This window comes from Poecile atricapillus, chromosome 10 (genome assembly GCF_030490865.1).
Source record: "Poecile atricapillus isolate bPoeAtr1 chromosome 10, bPoeAtr1.hap1, whole genome shotgun sequence".
NCBI lineage: Eukaryota > Metazoa > Chordata > Aves > Passeriformes > Paridae > Poecile > Poecile atricapillus.
The window spans coordinates 5,338,831-5,351,833 of NC_081258.1; positions in this window are offsets into that span (position 1 = coordinate 5,338,831).

Sequence of the window (13,003 nt, forward strand, 5' to 3'; positions counted from 1 at the left end):
GGCCAGCAGCAGAGCAAGAGAAACTGCTCTGAGCCTGACATCTGAGCTCCAAGCCCAGCTTTGGTATTTCATATTCTCACTTGGCACCAAGTTACCCAGCAAATGCACTTCAACAAAATCAGCTCAGCCCCTCTGTCTCACCACCACCCCATTCTTTGCCAAGCCAGCCAAAAACTTGTTCAAGAATAATCACACATTTGAACAGCAAGCCAGACAGGGCTTTACTTGCCTATTTTCAGTGGCATGCTGCAGCAAAGACTGTAGTAGGATTACAATGCTATTCCAGGTCATGAGTGCTTCAAAACCATTCATTGTTAATAAAAACACTACGAAAAGTTGCCACTCTGTGCTTAGCAGCTTTATAAAGTTCATGTCTTCGTTCTGTCAAAGCTCCTTATGCAGCAAATAATACTTGTCTGCATGACTGACTAAATCCTACAAAATTTACTCTCTTTAAATCAGATGAAGCTGGTGTAAAAATCAGTAAGACAGTGTTTCTCCTTTGTCTTTTTTGCAGTCAATATTTAGGTATTTAGCTCCATTTTAAAGTTAAATGAGTTTTCAGTCAGCGTGTCAGGGAGCACACTGAATGTCAGCAGCAGTTCCTGCTGAGGAATTATTAAACATGCAGCGTGGAGGTTTATCAGGGTGAACCTGACGTGGTGGATGACATTTGCTCAACTCAGGCCTGAATGGAATGTATGGAAAAGAAATAAAGAGAAGTGTTACACATGCATATTTACTTTGATTTTGGTGGTGTTGTTTCACTGGCTGCCATCTCCTTTAGAGGAGAGTCCTGGTTTCAGCAGAGGAAGAGCTCATCTCCTCTCAGGAGCTGTCAGTGCTGTGTTTGGGATTCAGAATGGGAACGATTTTGAGCTCCCCTCAACTCACAGGAATTTGAAGAGTGGGCAGATGGTTTTGCAAGACCAACTGCCATGGAAGATGATCTGGTCAGGCAACTCCACAGGAACGTGTTTAATCAAAGGTGCTGATATTTGAAAACATTGCCCACAAGAAACTGTGATCTTGGACTGCAATTCTGGCTACTGCTGTTTGCTTTGGGGAAAAGTTGAATTTTAAGAGCTGACAAAAAATGGAATTGTAATCTGTGTGGTGGTGCTAATTTTTACTAGTTCCTGTCTTGCATCTCTTGAACAGATGTCTTGGATATCACTTGAAAATTACAAAGTTTACTTCAAAGAGAAAGAGGAAAATTATTTCAGTACTTGGATCTTCTTTTTGTCCTTATAAAATAATCTCCAGCTTATGAGAGGCTGGCTTACTAATGGTTGTGCTGTATCTTATTTCATCAGAAAGCACTTTAAGCATCCACAGCTTAATTACAGATCTATCAAGGAATCACAGAAATTAGAGGTGGAAGAGGCTTAGTTCACCACTTAGGTCTGCTAATGCAGGAATTTCTCTAGAGCACATTTATTCTTCATCTATTTCTCAGGTCCATTTTCAAATGTGCATAGAAGGGTCCCCCTAATGCAGAAGTTCCTCTGGAGCACACTTATTCCTCATTTGTTTTTAAAGCCCATCTTAAAATGGATGTAGATGACTAAAGCATTAACTTTGATGCTGCAGAAACATTCACATCAGGGGACTTGCTTTGGCCATATATTTCCTGGTTTAGGTTATTTTGCTACATGTGTTATATCACCTCACTTTCGATGTAGTTCCTTTTAATTTATGCCATTACTCAGAGTATAAAGCCAATATATATTACTGCAAGTAATGTCTCTCCTCTAGGTTTTTAGTAACCCTCACACTCTTGAAGGTGGTTATAACATTGTTCTCACTGAATTAATTCTTTATTAATTAATAAAAATAGACTAAAATATTTATTCTGAACCCTTCAGAGTGCAAGTGAGCAGAGATGCCCAAAAAAAGAATAATAGGAGCAGGTATTAAGAATAAAGTATTCTTAAAAACAAGGAAGATGGGCTGAATTCTGTCTTGAGGAGTGTCTGGTTTATTTATTATTTCAGACTATTGGTCTTTCAGAAAAACATTAGTATGTCCAGTGATTTGATAATGACAAATGAGATCAAAGATGGTCTAATCAAGAACTAAGTGTTAAACCAGCATGGAATGTGAAAGCAGTGTGTGAACTAATTTTAATAGACACCAGTTGTCTGCTTTGGGTTATTTCTTTGCTTTCAGTAGCAAGGTTGTTCTACCAAAATGATTTTCCATGAGACTGGTGACAGTCTCATTTTTCACTATCAAGCAAGTCTGCAATATCAATTACATTCTATCTTATTATAAAGCTGTCTGTTCCAACTCTCCACTCTGATATTGTTAGGGGGAAATAGCATCACAGAATACTTTGAGCAGTGAAAGATTCACTTCTTTAATAACATTTCTATAAATATACTTTCAGAATGCAGTATTGTCAAAGGCAAATAATTTTAAATAACATAATCTGATACACCTAACAGTGTGTGGGACAGATAAAATAGAGATGTAATAGGCTACTCTTCAGTTCCTGTCCAGCCACTCGGACTCCAGAGGTGCAGCCTGGGGGCAGATGACTCCTAGGAAGCACAGGACCTCTACATTTTGGCAATGCCCAAACAACAAAATAGACCTTGAGGTTTCTCCAGTTTACACCAGCTCTTGGCCATACTCAGACCTTGATTTACGCCAAGGTTAGGTTCTCATGTCAGAGTCTGAGAGACCAAATATGACATATCTATAAAGCAAATATAATGCTTATGACCTTCACTGTTCTTAATTTAAATGTTTGTATAAATCACATCCACAGAGCTTCCTGAGCTGTATAGAATTACCTTCCCAGGCTATGCCTTTCATGTTTCTTACAAAAAATAAATTAAATTAACTCTTAAGAGAGAGAACTGTGACCCTTCTCACATCCATCTGTGTCTGGAAGAGGAGTCCCTTCCCCAAATGCTGGTTTTTATCTCCCTCTGAGGATTTCAGTCTCAGCTGCACTCCTCTGGCAGCAGTTTGAGTTACCAAAGAGGCAGGAGCATCATCTGAGCCACAGCTGAGCCAGTGGGTCCAGAGCAGGAAGGGGTCATAAAGAAAACTGGTTGCTCTTACATTCATAGATAAGTCTGGGGTTTATCCTATAGAGAATTGTGGCACTCCATGTAAAGTTTTAGCACCAACTCATCAATTCAAACAATCCCATTTAGTTTAAAAACAAAGTTTCCAGAACACTGCTAGCAATGCTTCACCCACTGCCTCCTCCAGCTGGGCTAGTGCAGTCCAGCTCAGGGCACAGTCAGAAAATCAGGCCCCTACAGAATATTTCTGTGATATTCTTTACTGTCATGTCAAATCACTGTAGATTTTGTTCTCTGACTGAAATCCGTGGTTTACTTTTTCACTGACACTTTCCAAAGAAACAACCAATTTTTGTGACTAATTTAATTTCTCTAGAAATGTAAACCAACCCCAAACTGACTAAAAGCCCTTTCAAGGGAAAGCTTTGGACCAGCTGGGTTATAACACTCTAAGTTACATATTTGGAAGGCTTTCAGTCTTTAAAAGATTTATTTGCATGTTGTTTTCAGACAGACTTTATCTACAATTATTGCATTGTGCTAAGGGATTACCTTTAGTGCATTGTGGCCAGGCTTGATAGAAATTAGAGATGGTTCTTAAAAATTACTGATAGCATTGAGGAAGGAATATGAATTTTGTAACTCAATGAATGCTTTCATATGTGTGACTCCCATTAATGCTGGCGAAAATTCCTCAGGCTTGAAGCCCTGAGCCTTAAATTGGATTCTAACACATTTCAGTACTCCTGCTTATGCATCCTAAACAACATCTGCTATGACATTAATGAGGCCCTTAATTACAAACAGCATAAATGGACAGAAGAAACATGATTTATACCAAACTCATATAAAGCCTGTTGCTACATATACAGGGTAGGACCTATAAAACTCCTTATGCATGTTAGTGTTAAACTGATGTCTCTGAAAAGATGGTAAGGGTCAAAATAACCTCCTGCTCATACATTTATCATTGTGAAATGCAGATATCTGGTAACTTGACAGATCCAATGGTGAGATAATAAAAATTCAACAAGAAGAAAGCAGGGAAATGTTTGGTACTTATTTACTCAAACATTGTGTTTAAATTATCTGGGTATTGTCTGTCAAAATGCATAAAACGACAGAGTTTGATAGGACTGATCCCTTACACGTGATGGATCCAGACTGAGCAAAGATCTTGTGTTATTATAGCAGCTACCCATTGCCTGATGAAAACCAGAGTGAGACATGAGGGGCTTTTGTCACTGAGCCAGGGGATTCCCTAAAGGTGGAGTGGAAGATGTCTTACTTTGGGGTTCTGTCCAATGCTGAGGAGCAGTAACAGGAATATTATCAGCCACATTCAATATGTCAGTTAGTTTTATGTTTGAAACCAAATAGAAGGCAAAATCTTGTGTCTTACAGTATCTGGGCACAAACTGGAAAACACAAAATACCATAAATATTTCCATGCAACAGAGACAATGTGGATCTAAGCAGGCACTTACACTCCAGCCTGTTGAGGTAAGCTGCATATCTGCAGAGACAGGACCCCATACAGAATACTGCAATGAAAATAATGAAGAGTGGTCCCCAAAATAAAGCATCAGATCTTTTGGCAAGCATGCAAGATTAAGTATTTCAAACATAAAATTTCAGGTCTGTGACAAAGACTATAGGTCATGCTTACAGGAGAGGAAATTTGTCTCACCTAGGAAACAAGGATCCTGTTAAGAACATGGAAATCCTGATGACTGAAAATGTGAGTTTGTAGAAAAACAGTGAACACCAAGTGAATTCACATGATCCTTGGACATAACAGCCAGGACAGCATCAGACTGGAAGAAAAAGATCACATTTTCTCAGTCCTGGCAAATAAAAAACCCATTTGTGAATATTGTGCCCATTTCTTGTGTCTGCAGAAGGACATTGAAGGGCCAACACACTTCAAAAAACAGCACAAATAATTAAAACACTATCTAAGAGAAAATCTCTAATTACTCAGCAGTTATTGGGCTCAAAGCAACAATTAATTCTAGGGAAAACCCTGTACAACACTGGAGTCAAGACTAAAGGATTGCAGATGTTTCCCTTACGCTTGGAATTTTACAAAAGCTGCTTTTACAGAAAATTATTGCTTTCTTCTCAGTGTCTTCCATTGCAATGTTTGCCAGTTCTTTCTGGAGCAGGTGCACAAAATGATGGAGAACTTTATTGTCCAAAAGAAGATACCTCTAATGTTTTCTAAACTTTAGAAGACACTCAGAAGTGTCTTCTAAACTTGTGGAAATTTTAAAAAAAATCATTCATATAGACTGATGTTTCCTACTCCAAATTCACTGGAGGTTTTCTGGCACCATTACTCTGAAAGAACCCTCAGCCCAGCTGAGTTTTATAGAATAATGTACAATTGCCTACAAAAAGTTCCTGCTCAGAAATCTGGAGGATTTTTTTCCTCAGAAGGCTTTGGTTACTTTAGTAGGAACATTACTGCCTAAAAACTACCTAAAGAAGAAGTAAAATTCTTCTCAGTGAGAGATTAAAAGTGGAATGAAATTTATTTCCAGCCTTCCCAGGGATGCTCTTTGACACACAAACTTTAACAAAATCAGCATTCTTCCTTTTGCAGACAGAAAATCTGCCTCCCAGACTGTAAACTTTGGGATTACCCAGATCTGTCCTTCCTCCAACCCTGCATACTTTTATTCTCAGCAGTTCTTCTCCCCCATTACTGGTTCTAGCTGGCACCAACTTTGGAGCTCACTTCTATTCTTCACCCAGCCTTTATATAAAAAATATATTTAAAATATTAGCACAAGTAGCAATTAAAGGTTTTCTTATTCTTAAATCTAAATATTTTCTGCTGTTTGATACAATGCAATTTTAGGTAGGTAAATATATATATAAATTGTACAAAAGCAACACAACTGAAAAAATGAGAAGTGTAAAAAGCACATGAAATAAAATAATTTATTTCTGATAAAAATATTTCTCTCCCTATGGAATGTGGATGCAGTTCTATGTGTCATTATAATATGCAAAATGTTTGCCCTGCAAGTTTTTACCATGGAAGAAAATGTGTAGATAAGAGAAATATAAGGAATCATAGCGATGAAAACCTGATATCACTGAGGTTATTAGAAAAACTATTTCTGACTCAAATTATGTTAACTTCTGCATTTATTGCACAGTGATAACCTTCCTTTCTTGTGGCCTCTGCTACCTAGAGATATGAGAACTAAATATTGTTCTGGAACAAGTGTTCTGAGGTGGTTCTAATAGACATTTACACAATAACTGCCTTTTTTACCTCAGGGTCCAAAGGATTTAATATATGATAGACAAAATATTTTCTTTTAAAGACACTGCAGCCATGGATTTGGTTGTTGAGCTCACCTTGGGATGAACTTTCTGTCTTTCCAGGGATGGGCTGATACTGGTGGTGAAAATCCAACCTTTCCTGCTTGGACTGCCATCACCAGGAACTGTTGGATGCTCACTATTTGATTCTAACAGCAAAAATTCCTCAAGCTCATCTTTATTCAGGCCCCAGAAGTGATAGACCCCTTATATCTGTAAAGGGAATATGAGAAGTGAGTTACTGATATAGAAAAAAGTAGAAGGCTTCCAAGAAAGGAAAAAAGTCAAATGAGATTCGCACACAACTTAGATTTTCTTTATATTGAGGGATACTTATATATCCATTTTCCTTAAGCTTTACTGTATTTTGATTAGTCCCTGAAGCTTTAAAATTATATGAAGGATATTGGTCTCAGAACACAAAATTATGCCCAAATAAGATAATAATAATTATATATATATATTTAAAAAAAACATAACAGACTGAGGACTGTTAAAATTATCAGAGATAACTTTAAATTATTAATTCCATAATGAACCATTAATAATGAATGCAGGAAGTATTACAAAAGCCATCACAGCATGAGGCCATCCAAATTTTACTTACCAGATGTGTTTTATTGATTTCCAGAACTGATAACTCAAATGTTCTAAGGGAGGTATTCTGGGGAAAACCATACATACATAAATAAATAATTGCATGTGGGATGAGCAAGGTTGCTGAGGAAAGCTTTGTGCACCACTGTTGTTTTAATTCCATCCTTTGAAAGGTGTAGGGTTAGGGCAGAGCCTTGCAGAAACAGGAGGGTTATTTTGTTGGCCTTGTGGCTTCGGTAGACACTCGGTTCTATTTCAGGCACCCATCTCAGGAGGAAGGGCTTGTAGGGATATTCCAAGTAGCTCAAGTCACCCTTCAGTAATTTTATTAACTATTAAGGTTGCTGTGCTCACCTAAATCCATTCAGGGACTATCCAGGTGACCTGATTTTCAGGCTGATCCTCTGCTTATCGATGCTGCAGTCAAAGGGGGCTGAGCTGGCCAGGATTTCTGTGCTCACAGCACTGCAGGCAAAAGCCTGGCCCAGATTTCCCTGGAGCTACCCTGGGAGGTATCTCTCACACCCCTGCAGTGATCCAGCACTGTGGAAAGCTCTTTGGGCTCCAATCCCAGCAGCTTCATCAGTGAGAGTTCCTGAGATGGAGGACATTTCCCTGATAATTTAGAGAAGTTATTTACATATTGAAAAAATAAGATCTACAGCCAGAGGAAATCTTCAACGGCAAAAGTTTAAAAACCTGATGGTGGTGGGTATTGTCAGCTCCCAGTCTTGTCTTACCTTGTCCCCCTACACCCCAAACAGCAGCAGAGTGTAATCCATCAGCCTAAACTGCGTGGAACAGTATCCAAAACACTGCAGGGCACATGGTGAGGGCTCCCATAAAATGACTGAAAAATGTATTGCCTAGCAGTGTTGTTTCAAGTTTTGTCTCATCAGTATTCAATAATGCTGTCTTGTCAAAAAGAAGGTTAAAAATAGAACAAAACCACAAGAAGAGCAAGTGAGCAGAGACAAACATTCAGAAGACATTAAGATTTTTTTTAGCCCAAACAGCTGTGGCTTTTCTCTGTGACTATTGAATCTCCTTCCTAGTCTAGAAGCTGTTATGTGATTCATCCTGCAAATCAAAGTGTGACTTTCTGTGTGACAGATGAGACAAACTTGTGCTCAGAGCCAGGTAGCTCACAGCCACACCTACCATATATGCATATATTTTAGCAAAGAAAGTCAGCTGCGACACAAAAATTGAGAAGGATAAATCCCCCTAGCACTAACCATAGAAATGCTCCTTTCAAAACAAACCAATTCATTCCCAGCACTCCTTTGTTTCTTCCTCTCAACTGCCAGATTCTGCATTTGTATTTTTCTTCATTAATGGGAAAGATTGTTTGGAACTGAATATTGCTTGGAAGAGAAGCAACATCTGCTGTGATGTTTATTCCTCTTACTGTTCTTTACATGGGTGCTGCAGGAGCCATTCTATTTCCCTTCTGTAAGGAGTTCATTAAATGATGCAGAAACTCATCCTGTTCCTGAGAGGGAAGGAGAGACACAGGGGCTCTGCACTTCAGGACTTCACAGGAGGTTCAGGTTCACTCCTCAGGGTCACACTCTGGGCTCGTGAGCAGGGGGAGGCTGCATATTCCCACAGGAAAATGAAAGCTCTCAATTCCTTTTCCATGAACTGCCTGGGATGCACGAGCCAACTTATTACAAGTTCTGAGGTCTTTCAGTGGGAATAAAAAGAGTTGTGATGGGATTCCTGTGCCTCTTGCTTCCTTAAGAAAATACCAAATAAAGTGGGTAAAGGAAATATTAGTTGTTTAAAATGCATCTTTTTTTTTTTTCCTCTTTTTATTGGGTGAAATCACTTGATATTTCACTGGCAGGAGCCTGGAGGGCACTCTCTGCCTTTCACAAAATCTGTTACGTTGGGGTTTCTAAAAGGGCTGCACTGTCTAGAGAGACAGAAACCCAGTGCTAGAGGGACACTGTCCCATCCCAGGAGTATTGACCAGGGTTTTTGGGGGCATGGGGGCAGTGTGGAAAGCAGGGCAGTGCTGTGGCCTGTCCTCCCCTTTCCCTGGCAGCCCTGCCCACTCTCCTGGCGTGTCCCTGGTTTTGCAGAGGTGGTGTCTGGGGGCAGGGCTGAGTGCTGGGCTTGGCAGTGGCAGGTTTACAGCTGGCTTCAATGATCTTGAGGGTCCTTTCCAAGCTAAGTGATTCTATCTATGACTCTATGCTGAAGTAAATCTAAGCCCCCTTTGTTTCTGTTGGCAATAACTCAATAATCCCATTTGAAAGATATCCAAGAAATTCTAATTTACATTAATAGGTGTATTTTCAATAAGATAGCTTATATTGCCTAGTTATTTGTTCATTAGCCATGGCTAACATGAAGGAAGTAACACATTAGCACTCTTCCTTTCTCACAAGGATTTTCTCTCTGGGAGAATCCAAGGAGGAAAAAGTTAGGTATTTCCCTCTGTTTCACTAACATGCAAAGGGAAGATATCACTGGGACCCAACATCCCTCATTAAACACATAAATGAGGTGCAAGGACCAGTTATGGAAGGAATTCAAGTGCAGTAACCCAAAAGGGGAGGAGGGATGGAGATGCCTACAAGCTGCAGAACATATGTGACAGTATCAGTAATATTTACAGTTGAAGCTTCATGAACAGCAAGAAAGGGCACAGACATGCACATTCTTACAGATTGTGTTGAAGTGGCTTAAAGAGAAGCTTTCAGTTTAGGCTGACATGTTCTAATTTGTATTGAAAGAGACTGGAAGTGTCAACAGGGTTATTTGCCACATCCCAGAGAATGAGAAGGGAAGCTCCACTTTACAGAAGGATGATTTTACTCACGGGCATCAATCCTTGAACCCTCCCTACAGAGTCTGTGAGAGCCTGTCTTTGTCCAGGCTGCACATTTCTGTCATCTGCCATGATTACAATGCTGGAATATTTACCAGTGTCAAGGATGCCCTGCTCCTGCCTGCACCCCAGCACAGGTTCGGCAGGACAGGGTCCCAGGGAGCTCCTGCTTAGGGACACAGATGAGGCTTCCCAGAGCAGGAAAAATGAAGCTGTGAGGAAGGGACATGGACTTGTCTGAGTGTAGCAATTATTCTGCAAGTTCAGAAGCAGCCTGCAAAGCTGCAGAGCAATTCCAGCAAGGGGAAGTGGCTCAGGTGGCCCTGGTCACTGTCCCTGGCAGTCCCTAATGCCACTGGACCGATACAGGGTAATCCCAAAAGGGATTTTGGACCCAGGGTGCAAACTTTGCACATCCCTTGCAAATGCCCAGAAGCTGAGGAGACAGCCTGCTGGGACCCACCTGTGCTGGCTGGGGTGCTCTTGGGGCTGGTTTTGTCAGGGAGAAGCAGAGGGCAGTGGCAGACAGCTGTGGGAATGTGTCCCCTTGGCTCCCTGAGAATGTCAGGAATGGCACCACATGAACTCTCAGCACAACTGCAGACACCCCCAGTCCTATTTATGCACATCAGGTCCTGGCATGTGCTTGCTGTGTAGAAACAGAAAGGATACAAAGAATCAAAACAGTTTGAAAATTGATGAAAAAATTAAAAATAATGTAGCTTTTTGTGTCTACCTTCATCAGCCAGCACTGATCCCCCCTTTTTGGGAGAGCCATTGTCCTTCAGGCTAACCTGGCTTCTTAGGCACACTTGATCTCTGTCCTTTATTTCAAAGAATCACTTTTAAGGCACAGGAAAAATAGTTAATTCCCAGAATAGAAATACCTGGATTATAAAACCTAAACTGATAGTTAAGAACAGTCTTCACACCTCCTCCAAAGCTTGGTCATGTTTAAGAAATCTTATGGCTTTTACATTTGAAATGCATTTCTGTGTTATTGTTTGAGGCTGACAAAACACTGGAATTCATCTACACTGCTGTCAGAAAACACACTGTGTACAAGGAAAAAGAACATGACTGATGGATAAATAGATGCATCACTATTGCATTTTTGCCATTATTACCTCAGACAGAAAAGACTGGGGTAGATCAAGATGCAGAATGAGCTTTAAAAATCTCCTTCAGTTACAGACTGGTCACCTGTATTTTACCACAAATGCCATAACAATTATTCCAGGAGACATTATTCTTCCATTTAAGTACATGCTCTGTGTGAATGATGTTATCTGTAAAAGCAATAAATTCAGTCATGGCAGTAAAATGTAATTAGAGTATTTTTTCTGAGACAGGATTGATTTTGGGTAGGTACATTAAACTCGTGTGTGAAAAATAGGCTCTGGATTTGCACAACTAAAATTTTACAGGACCAAGTTTGCAAATAAAGATATCTCCTCACTTATAGGAGATTAACTTTTTCAAGATAGCACTGAAGCATTTAGGAGTCAATGAGCAGGAGGCTAAAGTGATGGGAGCACAGTGGCATTTTTCATGGGAGGAGGGAGGGGAGGGGGGCAGAGGTTTGTGGGCTGGCTGTCATCAGTCAGCATTAATTTCCCATCATGGTGATGAATCTGCTTCAGTCACGGGCGGCAGAGCAGCAGCAGAGAGGAGCCAGGAGCCACAGTCCCCATTCCAGAGCCCTGCTTTGCAACTTCATTTGATGCACAAGGCCATGCCTGGCTTATCATTTGTTTCCCATGGTGGTCTGGAGCTGATGGCCACGTTTCAGTGTCTCTGACAGTGGGAGCAGAGCTCTGGAGTTGTGCTGGAGCCTCTGGGGGGGAGCACTGCCTGTCACACGGGCTATCAACACCTTTCCAAATGGGTTCCACAAGAGGAGCTCCTCGATTGCACTGCATCTGGAATTGCAGCAGCCTGTCAGAAAGGATTTGCTTCTACCTGGGTGTTTAAATAAGGATCTGATACTAAAAAGCACTTCTGAAATTCCTATCTTTAGTGAAAATTTCAGTATATTATTATTGTACTTATGCCTACTAATACATTTCAATGCCAAAAAATTTCACAGTTTAGGAATGCATTCATTTTTTGAAAAAGTGATTTTTTGATTTTTTTTTTTAAACTGTTTTTTCTTGTAAAACAGTAGCTTAATATAAACAAATGTTTGGAAAAAGTTCAAATAGAACTGATTAAAGCAAAAAAAAAAAACCTTCAACAAAGTGTTTCTCAGGAGCTGCTGGGAAACAACATAATTACCCCATGAACATTCTATAATGGGAGAAAACCCAGAATTTAACTAGGGAAAAAAGTAGGAACTGCTTTCTTTTAATTTCTCCCATAACACTGCAATCTGTAACCATTTTGCCTGCACAGGATAATTGTGTCAGATTGAGAAGTGGTGCCTCAAGTGCCATTTCCCCAAATCCATCTCTTCTGTTCTGTTCCACCTAGATTTGCAAACTGCCAGTGCCTGTTGTGCGTGGCACATCATCCAGCAGCACATCCAGCAGCGTGACTGATATCTCTTGATGCATCATTTATTGTTTTATGCCTTCTCTGGGGAGAGCTGTGTGTGCAGGGCTCTGTGTTTTAATTGTGCCTTTATCTGGTTTGTGAGTAGTTGCTCCAGAAAAGGCAGAAAAAGTGGTCAGATCAGAAAGCCTTTTTTAAACTGAAATGGCTGGAAATGCCACCCAGTGGAAGCTTTGATGTAGTTTAAGGAATATGGGATGGTATTTGAAATTATGCTCTGTGCCAGACAAAAAACAATTGCCCCTGTAGGAATGGAAAATAAATAACCTGTGTAGATAGTGTCAAAGAATTATTCTACTATAGTTCAATTGGTAACATAAATGATCCTGTTTTTGCCACTAAAAAAATGGGGAGAGCCACATGGTTCCTCCTGCCAGGTGCACTTTCCTCCTCTATGCCTGCTCTGCTTGGATGAGCAAAATAAAATCCCTGAATTCGCTTTATGGAAGCTCATTTCTTCTGCTTGCAAAAGCAAAGGAAAAAAAAGTACCTATTCCTCAGTTACATTTATTTACAAAACCTATGTTTGCTTTTTTGAAGGACAAAAATGACAAGCCCTCATTCAGTAAGATAACATTCATATTTATTTAACTATTCTAGCAGCAGCTCCTACACTCATTTAGCTGGAAAC